The following is a 13,741-nucleotide window of genomic DNA, read 5'->3' on the forward strand; positions in this document are numbered from 1 at the left end:
AAAAAAATCCGTAACTTATGTAAAGAAGAATAATAATGTGTTTAGACAAAGACTAAGACTACATCAAGATATGTATCAAAATAATAACAATAGTTTTCACTGGGTAAAAGAATTATGGATGATAAAGTGAACATTTTAAAAAATGAGTAAATTTTAAGTCATGGAAGCCTTTCTATATAATGTTCCTAGAGGCTTAATATTATATTTAATTGATTAGTATAATATATCAATATGTCAATAAATTAAGTGTATTGTAACACTAATTAATTTTATACACTATATATCTTAATTAAAATTATATTATTAAATAATATAGATTAAATTTAAATTATGTGTTCACTAAATATTAATATATAATATACATGATATAACATCTATCATGTAAGAAATAAAACCCTTCCTCTTTGAATAGATTCGTGAACGATGGTCCCATTTAGCTCTGATTTTAACTAGATACTTAACTACTGTGCAAACCAGTAACAAAAATATATTTCTCTTGTTCCCTAATTTTCTCTATAGCCAGATGGTACTTCTCCATGTCTGGAATTCATTCTTATACATACTAAAACAAGCCAGAGGAGAGAAAGAATAAAGAGGTAATTGAGAAATAGTAAGCATCACCAATATTTGTAGAGTGCTTTGGAGTTCTTGACAGTTTCATGGCTATAATCACACTACATTTGATAGCAACTGTGTAATGTAGTTGGGGAGGGCAAATACAGGTCTCATTTTTATAGACAAAAGAATATGGAAGTAAAGAGCTTAAGCACCTGACCCAGGAAACGGTCTTTGATTCTCTGCCTCCCCCACGTAACACACTGAGTTGAAGCATGAGATGTTGGACCAATAATTGCCCAGCTTCTAATTACTAAGCCAAGCCCGAGAAAGGACTATCCTTTAAAATAGATGCCATAGAGGACTCTATTGTTAAACTCAAATGAACTAAAACTGACTTCATTTTGATACTTTTGAAAGCCCTAAAGATAGAAGGAAACACCCTCAGATATTCCAGAATGGGGGATAGGATTGCTGCTTTGAATGAGAAAATGCTTTTATGGCCAAAATTCTCTGGAATCTGCATAGATGGCCGAAGAAAACACAGAGGCCAAAAGCAGTAACCAATAAATTCCAATCTTCCCCCTCCTTTCTATGTCAATAAAATGTTGGAATATTAAAATATACCCAAAGGTCTATATTCTGTTGCTGCCAATTTAACGTACAGAGATGTAAAATTAGTCTTTTTAGGACAGGCTGGACGACAGGAAAGTCTTACTCCAGAAAATATTTGGAAAAATCTCACTAAAATAAACTCCAGTTTCTCCAACGCTGCCATTAAATGCAAGGAATAGTGATGGCCTCCGTCCCATAGAAATTCTATCAAGTAACCTAACATGGAAAAAATTCATTCAGTTTGACATGTGTATTTCCCACAGTCATCTTAAACTAAAATTGCTCATTGTGATTTGGTTATTCATGATGAGGTTTTACCTAGTAAACTCAATCAAACCATGGGTGTCATCTTAAACTCTTATCTGTCGTTTAACCCCCTCTCTAAACTCAGCAATGTCCCATGTCCATCACCAGATTCTGTCACATTTGATTTGAACTCACAAATGTATACCAAAACCAGTCCAGCCTATTCCTGCTCATCTTGTGGTCCCACGACCACGGCCTTCTCTCACCTCTACAATGGCCACCACTTCCTAAATGCCCTCCCTGCTTTCTTGTTGGTATCAATTCATTTCTAAACCCCCACCATCCTACCCATCTCACACCCAATTCCTGGTGCCATGTGCAAAAATTTTAAAATTCTTATTACAGAAGCCACATATATTCCCACTGTGGAAAATCCAAAAATTATACAGGGACATAAAGAAAGGTTTTAAGCCCCCAGTTATACCTCCCAAAGATAACCACTGAGTTTTTAAAATTTGTCTTTCAGAGCAACATAATGAAGATGCCTAATAATGGCTGAGGAAGTGACTGAATGTCCTGCAGTGATTCTCTAACTTGGCTCATCTAATTTAGATAAAAATATAAGATTGGGATAGAGACTATTTCTTGCGTATTCAGAGGATTTAATGTTATGATAAATTACACTCAGTTTTCTCATCGTGCCAATTATGTCTCTATTCTAAATGTGGTCCTACTTGCTTGAAATAAGAATGATATTGCATTTGCTTTGTAGTTTAGGAATAGTTTTAATCTGGTGAGAAGAAGAAATTCAAGAAAATAATTTAATTAAAAGACACTAAAGAGAATAAATTTGAGATTGTGGAAAAGAAAAATTAAATCAAAAATGTATGCTATCATAAAAAATGACCCCCCAAATCTCAGTGGTTTATAACAACAAAGGTTTGCCTCTTACTGATGCTACATGCTTGTCATGGGTCAGTTACAGTTCTGCTCCACGTGATTTCTCTTCAGGAGCCAGACTAATGCAGTAGTCTCTGGAGTATTGATAAATGCTTAAGGAAGGGAAAAGAGAGCATAGTGGATCAAATCTGGCTTTTAGAACTGCTTTCCAATAATGTCTCACATACCATTGACCAGAATAGTCATATAGCTAAGTCTGAAGTCATTAGAGTGAAAAAGTACAGTTCTGGCTAGGGAGAAGAAGCAAATATTTGTGAACATGCAGACTACCCCTCATGTCTAATGCTATTATGATCTAATCTTATGGAAGCTCTAGACAATGCAATAAGACAAGAAAAAATAAATAAGGAGCATAAATTTTAGAGAGCATATACAAGTATCACTGTAAACAGATAATTACTTTCTTAAAAAGCTAAGAGGTGCCTGAGTGGCTCAGTCGTTAAGCATCTGCCTTCAGCTCAGGTCATGATCCCAGGGTCCTGGGTTCGAACCCCACATCTGGGTCCCTGCTCTGCGGGAAGCCTGTTTCTCCCTCTCCCACTCCCCCTACTTGTGTTCCCTCTCTCACTGCGTCTCTCTCTGTCAAATAAATAAATAAAATCTTTTAAAAAAAAAAGCTAAAAAGAACCAACTGAAAAATTATTAGAATTACTAAGAAATTGTATTAGGATGGCTAGCAATAAAATACACAAGAATCAATAGCTTTCCTACATGCTAGTAATAAGTTAAAAAAGGAAGATATTGGGCTTGATGTTCCAATTTGAAGTAAAGAATTCAAATTCCAACTACACAACTATATTCATATTTTTGATAATGCAAAGCATTTATTTTAAGCCTTCATACATATATTAGTTATTTAATTCTCACACCACTTTTTATCCTTATTTTATAAATGAAGAAAGTAAAACAAAAAGAGAATAAGTAACTTGTCAAAGTTCACAGAGCTAGGAACTGGCAAAGACAGAATTCAAATCTATCTACTATAGCTCCAGGGCCTATGCTTTTTACACTATTCTTTTTCTCTTATCTATCTAAGAAAACATGTATAGACATGATACAAATATTTCACCAAGTTAGAGAGATTATTGTCTTTATAACACAAGAAAAATATGTTACAATAGGTTTGATTATTTATATCTCCAAACAAAATACTAAACTTGATTAGAATCATACTCTTTATTTTACTCATTAGGATAATGAGGCAAAAGCAAGTTATCACCTTAATACAGCAATAACGTAACTAAGAAGAGGCTACATTCCTAAATCTACTAAATTATTTGTATTGTTTATATCAAGAGACTTTTTCTGAAGAAAAAAACCCTTTTAATTTAACTGAAAGCTTAAAATGATAATAGTAACCAAGTTGCTTTTTTTTTTTTTTAATTCCTCAAAAGACAGAATAAAATGCTCTAATAGTAAAATTGCAGAACGGGATGAACCCAGGATTGCTGCCAATTTTGTTATCATTCCCATTAGGAACCTTGGCAAACTGAAAAGGAATCCATGAGGAAAGTGAAAAACGAATTGTGTATTGTGTCAGGCGAGTCCCTTCTGGGCTACCACCTGTGGGTTTGATGTGAGCTCATGCCATCACATGGCATGAGGTTTATTTGGAAAAGGAAAACCGGTGAGGCTGAGTCAGAAAGAGAAGAGAAGACACGAATCCTCTAACTGGATTATCATCCCACAGAGAGGGATGCATGGTCTAGACGGCTTCTGCTCCTGTTGTGTAAGTCTGTGTTCCACTAGAGGATTATCCTTCCCTGCCATTTACTGTTTTTACAGGACCAAAAAAAAAAAAAAAAAAAAACATGAGGAGGCAGCCTTGTCAGTGGGGCAATACATAGGCTACTGGGAAATCAGCAGCTTGGAGGTGGGGTACCAGGTGTTTACTGGATTTGCCTGGTAATGCCAGTTGCCCAGCACTTGAAGTCTATGTGGCAAATAGGATTTTGTAGTACCTTACTTTGGGAGGCATCTCACATTTTGTGAGACTCTGAGCTTGGGTGCAGTCCCTCCTACTAGGAAAGGAGACATCTATGTCTCTCAGGCAACTTTCTGGCCAATCCAGAAAAAACTGCTAGAGTCATTTCAGATAATTTTTTATTGCATCATAGTTGGAAAGGGAGCTTGAAGTTCTGGGCCCAAAGATGTACAGGTCAGGTTAAAAGATTTTTTTCCAAGTAAATTTCAATCTAAAGGGAATCCCTAAAAACAAAAACAAAAATAGCTAGACTTTACAAACAGTGTAGCGTTTCAAGCAATACATTAATTGCTTTACATCTGTTATTTTATGTGATCCTCCTGATAACAGCATGGCAGAGAGGTGACACTTTCCATTGTACAGATGACTAGACCTAGATTCAGGAAGGCAGAACAACTGCTCCAGTGTCACACATCTGGTAAATGGCGAAGCAGAGATGTGAACTTACACTCCTAGCCACTACTCTGTTCTATCCATCTTAAATTATTGATTACCCTTGTGAAAGTGTTTATAAGCTGAAATTACTCTAAATTAGACCTGTTGGAGGAGAATATATTGAAAGATAAAGGAATTCACAGTAAACTTTCTTATGATTATGAATTTTGGCAAAATACTAAGAAATTTGGAAGATATCAAATTCTTTTTATCTTCAAGAAAATGAAGTTGGAGGTCTACTACCTTAATAAAGCCAAGAGAACATATGTGCAAACGAGCTGAAGACATCCATAATTTCTTGAATTATCCATGCAAACAACAAAAAAGAAAGTCTTTGGCACTGAGTTTCTCTTGGTGAGAATTGACTGGAGGAACCAGGTATAAACTGAGATTGAAGGCTCTATTGATCTCTCAGGCAGATAAAAACAGAACATGAAATGCAGTGAGGTACTTGAGGACAAACATTGAATTCCAGTCCTTACTACCAAATGAAATTTTTCCTGAGTCACCCAAGGAAGTTGAACATTTGATGTTGGGTAGTCATGGCATTAAGTCTTAACTGCTTTATCTGTAAATCCTATAAGCCATCATAATAGGAGTAATGACCCTTTTCTACTTCACAAAGATGTTTTGTAGATTAACTAATTAATGATTATAAAGTGTTACATCTTATTAAGTTTATTATGATCATTAAGTTCTCATGATGAAGAGATAAATTTTGAAATTTGATGTTCAGTAGGTGGCGTTCTTCCCTCTGGATCTATAATGAATCCTAGATATGTTCTAGGGATAATCTGACACCTGTGGACTCTTAATTGTTAAAACAATACTATCCACTAGCACTTTCTCCAGGCGCATGGAAGAGTTAAGAAGGACACAGCTATATTTCATTATGATTTGAATATCATCTGTACAAGCTTTGATACTGGTTCCCTAAATAATACCTAGTATGTCATCAAGTATATATTTTCCAGGACATTTTTAAAAATATAATATAAAAACTAATTTAACATATAAAAACCAAATATGTAAAATAAATTTATAGTTATCCTTTAAAATAAATATATACAAATAAAATATATTTATGCAAATAAGTAAATGTAATAAAATGTAATCATAGCCAACAGTCAAGGAGCATTTAATTAGGTACTATTTAATTGCCTTATATTATTTCATTAAATCCACTCAACAATCCTTGTTTTGTTTTGTTTTTACAGTGATAGAAGATTAATTCACTTGGTACTTTTCTCTATTCCATATCATCAGGTGGACGGAGTTCAACTTTTTGAGTTGAACTGTTTTGGCTTAGGCACATCTCTGACTGAAGGACTTCTTGAAATTTCAGATGAGAAAGTGAGGAGTAGAAATATTAAGTAATTTGCCCAAGGTCACACAGTTTGTAAACTGTGGGGCCACCTATATGAACCCAAGTTGTCTGAATCCATACTTCCACCTCTCAGCCGCTAAGCCTTACTTAACCCTCCTGTACTGTCTATGCATCACCTAGTCACCATGAAAAAATGTTTACAATAATTTTATTATGAACACAGAACATAAAATTTGCATTCCCTTTATGAAAAAAATGGAAAATTTTTATTGAATTAAAATAGAAATTTGTTATGATGATAATATTTTGGAATTATTTTTTAGAAAGCTTGAGTTACATTGTATAATAAATTCTTTGTTTATGCACATTACATATATATTCTACTATTGCTAAACTTCTGAATGATGTTCTTGTTTTCTTTCCTTATTAATTCAGGGAGTGTCTGTGTGGGGAACAGTTTGGGGAGGGATGAACTGTGAGAGACGGCTTATCGGCTTTAGAACTTCTGGATGGAGTTTCCTGGAGTTAGTGACAACACCAAACCTCTGTACTTTTCCTCCACAGGTGGAGAGTTTGGCCCCAGGACATTGTTTAGGTGATGGAACTTACCGGCAAGTGAACAGAGAGAAATTTCAGAATGCCTGGTAAATACTACCAGCACTATACTATCACCTTAAGAATTTTAATCCTTGATGTAACTAATGATCCTTTTAATATAATTGATCAACAACCATGATACGTGATATGTATATCATTGAATTATTCTGTGGCCTCCTCCAATAAGACCAGAAAACAAATATTGATTTAGATTTTTTTCCAATGTAGAATATGATCAATAACTAAGAAAAAAAATCCAAATAGATGGACTTTGAGCTGTTATTAAGAAATATAGGAATCACCATAAACTGTTTTTTAAAGATAATTTTTAGGGCGCCTGCGTGGCTCAATCAGTTAAGCGTCTGCTTTTGGCTCAGGTCATGATCCCAGGGTCCTGGGTCATGTCCCACAGTGGGCTCGCTGCTAAGCGGAGAGTCTTCTTCTTCCTCTCCCTCTGCCCCTCCCCCCTGCTCGTGCTCTGGTTCTCACTCTTTCTCAAATAAATAAATAAAATCTTAAAGAAATAAATTATGAAACATCTTCATTAAAAAAAATTCAAAATAAAGATAATTTTTAGTTATAACTGCAACCAAAACAAGAAAAGTCCATAAAGTGCTAGACTTCATGGAAAATGCATCAGAAAAAAATGCTTCTAGAACTTCTATAAAATTCAGTGCAGACTCAGCTTAAGAAAACTGAAAATATAGCACCAATTTTAAGAAAAGCAGCTGCTCCTTTGCCGGTGTTTCAACTGTGGTGAGTGGAGTTTTTGTCTTCTGGGACTGAAGAGTTCAGTGGAACTCTGACTAGAGCCAAGCTTGATACTCAACATTCCAAAGATGACCCTCAAGCCCAGTGTCTTTTCGTGACCCCAATATGGCCGCCACATACTTCCTGAGTGATGCCGACAGGAAAGGGGCTCACTTTTATTCTGGAAATAAAAATAAGTAGGACTCTATGCCAAAGGTGTAAAAGATAAGGAAAAAAAGAAAGATAAAATAGTAATATATTTTAAAATTTTGTAAACACAGTCTCTCAGGGAATGTCCCTTTGATGGTTGTAATCCAACATGGTGAGTCTTAACCATTTTTATGATTGGTGACCTGATCTCTGGATGTGTTCCTTGTGGCAAGTAAAGAGAATACATGTGGCTGGGCTTTAAAATGGAAGGTCTAACATTATTTTTGAAAGTTCATAGTAACTCAGCTGTGACAATGAACTCTCCACAGGTGACACAGGTAAAATCAATCATAATTTTACATATTTTTTAAACATTTATTTATTTATGAGAGAGAGTATGCACGAGCGGGGGAGGGGCGGGAGGGGGGGGGGAGAGAGCACCAAACAGACTCCACACTGAGTGGGGAGCTGGATATGGGGCTTAATCCCACAGCCCTGAGATCACGACCTGAGCCAAAACCAAGAGTCAAACACTTAATCGACTGTGCCACCCAGTTGCCCCTAATTCTACATATTTTTAATGTCGTTTTTCTGAATGATCTATATGCTATACCACTATAGGTTTATAACGACATTTTCTCAAACTTATGTCAATTCACCATAGACCATTTTCCCATATGAGCTTGATAAAGCATCCTAAAAATATTCTCAGGAGACAGTCTTTCAACAACCAAAACAACTCATAAGAGGCCTTTTGGCCTCAAAATTATAGAATCTCATGACAGAAGCTTAAATGGTTTGACCTCTATTTGTCACATACACAAATACTTCTCTACAAATCACTCACAGAAAAGCATTTATGCATTCATCAATTGGGAGAAACATCATGAAATCTCTCAGTTTTCTCATCGGTAAAGTGGAGATAATACTACCAACTCTACCTAACTCATTTGGATTAGGAGAGCTGATTTGGAAATTAAAGCACCGGTGTGGGGGGGAAAGAAAAGCTGTTCAAACACAGTTGATTTAAATTTGTCTTTTTTTAATTCAATGAATGTATCATCCTCAAAGTAGGACACAGTTTCTGGGAGAAACTAGTCTAGAGAAGGAAGTGATATGTGCCCAGAACAGAGCAAAATCAACCAAATACATTCTGGGCATTAACATGGAGACAGATGCTAAAGTCAGATGCTCTCACAAGCACTTGCCTCCATCACCTTCACTTTGAAATGTGTCAAGATATCATGCATACACAAAACTTAAAGTTTAATTTACAGAAGAGGGAATGTTTTATGCACCACCCACTGCAGATGGTCCTTCCTCTGTCCTGAAGTGCTCCAAGAGCCAGTAAATTTTCTGACATACTCTCATCAGTCCCTAATCCTTTATTTTAGTGTGGCAAGCCAACTCTTATCCCAGGACCTTTGCACTTGCTGTCATCTGGACAGCTATTCCCCAGCTTCCACCTTCACTCTCTCTGTTCCCTTCTTGTATGAAATTCCTTGTCCAGCACTCATTGCCGCTCTGGCTCTATGGAGACAGAGAAACCTGACTCCTTCGGTTGCTGTCAGTTTGTGTAATAGTTAGTAAGCACTCATCAAATGCTCCCTGTGTATCAGATCTGCTAAATAATTATATCTCTAAATCCTCACCACAACTCTAAAAGATCTGTAGCATTACCTCCACATTACAGATAAGGAAACTAATCCTAAAGGCGTTAGGTAACTTGTCCCAAATCACAGAGCAAAACCTGGGAATCCATCATCAACCAGCAGTAATTAACTGAGCATCTACTATGTGGAAGGCTTTTGCTGGCTGAGGACATATAAATACATCATATTTCACCTCTGCTCTCAAGGAGCTCCCAATCTAGTTGAAAAGAAAAGCACAAACAAAGTTGTTTACATACGTGGTAAGGACACAAGGGAGGGAGGAATCAATGTGAAATGGAAGCAGGAAGATTTCACAGGCGTCATGGACTAAATGCCTGTATTCCCCCCAGATTCCAACATTGAAGTTCAAACCCCAACAGCGTGATGGAATCAGTGGGTGGGGCCCTTGGGAGTTAATTAGATTTGGATGAGGTCATGAGGGGAGGTCCTTAAGATGGAATTAGGGCCCTTCTAAGGAAAGCCCAGAGAGCTTGAGAACTCTCTCTCTCTCTGTGTGTCTTTCCATGCCAGGCCGGAAGTGAGCCCTCACCAGGAACTGAGTTGGTCAACACCCGGATCTTGGACTTCCAGCCTCGAGACTGCAAGAAATTGTCAGTCTCCCAGTCTATGGTATTTTGTCAGAGCTGCCCGAGCAGAGTTAAACAACAGACAAACTGGTTTGAACAAACCAGCAGGAGAAGTAGCATTTTAATAAACGAAGGGGAATTCCTGATGGGGGGAAGCTCCCTTTTGGCAATACATCAGCCCATAGGTAGGTAGCATAGTAAATAAGATATCTAATTGAACTTGAGAAAAACAGATATCTCTGTTGCTTCTTAAAGATATTCAGAATAAATCTAAAATGTGTAGATTGAAGGAGGTGGGAATGATGTGTCTGTGTGGGCTAGAAAAATGAATAATAAGAGAGTACTGCGTGCAGCCCTCTGTCTATAGTATCGGAATAGAATCTTTGCTAAATCCCAGATTTCCCTGTGGGGACCTGGAGTTGCAGGCCATGGTTTGCAGATGTGTACATTTCTTTTTGTCACAGTTTTAGAAAGAGTTCTCCCCCAGAGAAGCACCTGTAAAATGACATTTATTGTCACAGTTATTTTACTTGAAAATTGGTTCAGTTGTACAAGTTAAGACGTGAACTTCCCAACTGCCAACACGGCACAGTCAACCCAGGATCTGAGAATCCTCATGATGTTTTTCTGCCTCTGACATCATTATTATCAACAAGGACACCGCAATCCGAAGCTAGCTGACAATTGAGTTCATTATGCCTACAGCAAAAATATCAAACGCATTCTCCCACAGCTGGGCTAGTTCTGCCCTCCTAGACAGATGTAAAAACTTGTTTTAGACAGTGAAGTTGGAAAGTGTGCCTTAAGACAACCAGAGACTAGTTGGTGATTCTCAAATTTGGCTGCACAATAGCATCACCTGGGAACTTGTAAAAACACCTCAGGCTCAGGATCTCTGGGGGTAGGACTCAGGCCTCTTTGAAGCTCCCAAGGTGAGTCCAAGGTGAAGTTAAAGGTTGAGAATCATTGCTTCCATTTGTCTGGTGGTTTCAACCCTACATCTACATTAGAGTTATCTGGGGAGTTTTACAAAACAATGATGTCCAGATACTACCCTTGGAGAGACTGAGTCCGTTGGTCTGGGGTCAGGAATATTAAAAAACTCGCAAGGCGACTCTAACAGTCACCCAGGGTTTAAGAATTATTGTTGGTACTAATTCCATACCCATCACTATACTCATGCAGTTCTTTTTTTAAAGATTTTATTTATTTATCTGAGAGAGAGACGGAGCGAAAGCATGAGCTGGGGTAGGGGCAGAGGGGGGAGCAGACTGCCCAGTGAGCAGGGAGCCTGAGGCGGAACTCCATCCCAGTACCCTGGGATCATGACCCTAACTGAAGGCAGATGCTTAACCGACTGAGCCACCCGGGCGCCCCCTGATGTAGTTCTTTATCAGGAACATGTTGATTGGAAAATTATAGCCAGGCTTTCAGTAATATGAAACCCCAAAATAGAAGGGCTACAGTTGCTCCCAAGGTTGTAAAAGAGACGAGGAGTTTATCTTTTGGCTACAGCTTTCTGAGTCAAATGTGTTCTTAGACCAATTAGACAAATTATACGACACAAACTCTGACTGAGTACATATTAGGCATTTATTAAATTTGTTACTCAAAATTTTCAGGTGTGGAAATATCAAGCCTTCAAAAAATCTTCCTTGAAATCTTGTTCAGACTCCAGGGAGACAGGATCCTTTGACTTGCCGTATACTTTTTGCTTCTTTTTCTCCTATGTCAATGGCTCCCAAGTACTGAACAGGCTGCTGATATTTACATTCTGATGGTCCATCAGCCCTAATATTTGGCATGTCCAAACTGAAATCATCCTCTGCTCACACTAAATCATTTCAACCTTCCAGCTCCACTGTGTTTCGGAGTGGTGCCGCCATTTCTTTCTGTGCCCAAGCTCAAAGCCTTTGTGTCGCTTTCTTTCTTTCCTGGATCAAGTTAGAAATCATGTGGTGGGGCGCCTGCGTGGCTCAGTTGTTAAGCCTCTGCCTTCAGCTCAGGTCAGGATCCCAGGGTCCTGGGATCGAGCCCCGCATCGGGCTCCTGCTCAGCGGGAGGCCTGCTTCTCCCTCTCCCACTCCCCCTGCTTGTGTTCCCTCTCTTGCTGTCTCTCTCTGACAAATAAATTAAAAAAAAAAAAAAATCTTAAAAAAAAAGAAAAGAAATCATGTGGTGAAGTTCTCTCCCTCACAAGTACAACCACCCCTTCCTCTGCACCTTCAGGGACTATGCTCTACACTAGTCCTCCTCATCCACGAGACAAATTCTGGGACCCCTGGTGGATGCCTGAAACGCCACCCTATAGATACTACGTTTTTGTTTTTTTTCCTATCCATCCATACATACATACCTCTGATAAAGTTTAACTTATAAATTAGGCATGGTAAGAAATGAACAACAACAATAATAAAATAGAACAATTGTAACAATATACTGTAATAAAACTTGCATGAATGTGGTCTCCCTCTTCTCTCTCTCTCTCTCTCAAGATATCATATTGTACTGTACTCACTTTTCTTGTGATGAATGAGATGACAGAACACCTCTGTGATGAGATGAAGTAGATGAATTAGCTAGGCCTTGTGACGTAGCGCGAGGCGACTAGTGACCTTCTGACCTTCCCTCAGAAGGAGGATCATCTGCTTCTGGACCACAGTTGACCATGGGGAGCAGAAACCAAGGAGGAAGGAAGCTACTGGACCCTCATTCTCTTCCCAATGTGAATTACTGACTATTATCACCCTTATTTTCACTTCCTGGTACATCACTGACAGACTAAATTCGCATGAGCGTCATTTTCAGCCTGTCGCTTTCTAATTGATAAACCCCCCAGAGACCTCATTTTCTACCATTTCTGAACTAAAATCTCCCTTTCTCAAGACACATCATCCATGGATTTTACACTAGTCTTCTGATCTTAGATTCCCAAAGACGCCCATAAGCATGTCTGCCTTTATTTCCTCATTTATCCCTGAGTGTTTTCCTCTCTACTTACCCAAATCCCACCTATGCCGGAATGCCCAGCAGGGTAAGGACTAAAGCCACTGTCACAAAGTGCCCTTGTTTTCAAGGTCAGTGCAAGAATTAAGCTAGGCTAAAGTTAACGTTTAGATGACAAATTTCATCAAGTAAATTGTAAACTGCATTTTTTGTTCACGACAGAATAAAGAACACCCATGGAGGCAAACGGGAGTTGACACCAGTTTCCACCAGAACCTTCTATGGATGTACAGTTCTGCTGACCCGGATTCGGTGACTCTTACTAACTTCAAAGACTGCTCATTCCAAGGAAATTCAGAGGAGCAGGAAACAGGAGAGAGCACTGCTCCAGCATAATTGAGCCTCAGAAAAGCAGTGCATCCTGAAAATACAGTCTAAAAAAAAAAAAAATCCAAAAGACTAAAACTTAAAGAAAAGTGCATCTCCCTCACTTGAGTGGACCTACACAATGAAAGACCACGAGATCCACGAAGCACAGGTAAAAATTAAGAAGCACACGACTTGAGCACTTTGTGATTTGAACATTTATAGGGACAACAGAAATTCTTAGTTTTTTGGAATTCATTTTTACAGACCACCACCGTTACACAGAATCATTCCGAACTGCTCCTCCTAGAGTGAAGAAGTTTCCGGAATAGCAGTTCCCACGGAGTTTCTGCCAGAGAATGAAGACTCCAGTGGAGGTGGTACATCGCATGGCAGGCGATGCCTAGCAATAGGAAATTACACCAAAGCCCCGAGCCTTAGCAAAGGGTCATGGATCGCTCCCCCATGGGCCGCGTGCTTGTGTTTTCATTTTCAGCATTGGGCCTGTCAGGGTGTGCAGGCCGGGACACATTATCATCACCTAGTGATGTCTGATCTTTGTAGGATTTTT

General features: G+C 38.3%; 1 long non-coding RNA gene across 1 annotated transcript; it reads left to right on the forward strand.

The window, feature by feature from the left end:
- Positions 1-524: 524 nt before the first annotated feature.
- LOC113921356 lies at positions 525-13,535 on the forward strand. Its single transcript, XR_003519652.1, has 4 exons — positions 525-596; positions 6,687-6,766; positions 13,027-13,342; positions 13,438-13,535. It is a non-coding gene; the product is annotated as an uncharacterized LOC113921356 (long non-coding RNA).
- Positions 13,536-13,741: the final 206 nt, after the last annotated feature.

Source organism: Zalophus californianus, chromosome 9 (assembly GCF_009762305.2).
Source record: "Zalophus californianus isolate mZalCal1 chromosome 9, mZalCal1.pri.v2, whole genome shotgun sequence".
In the NCBI taxonomy this organism is placed as follows: domain Eukaryota; kingdom Metazoa; phylum Chordata; class Mammalia; order Carnivora; family Otariidae; genus Zalophus; species Zalophus californianus.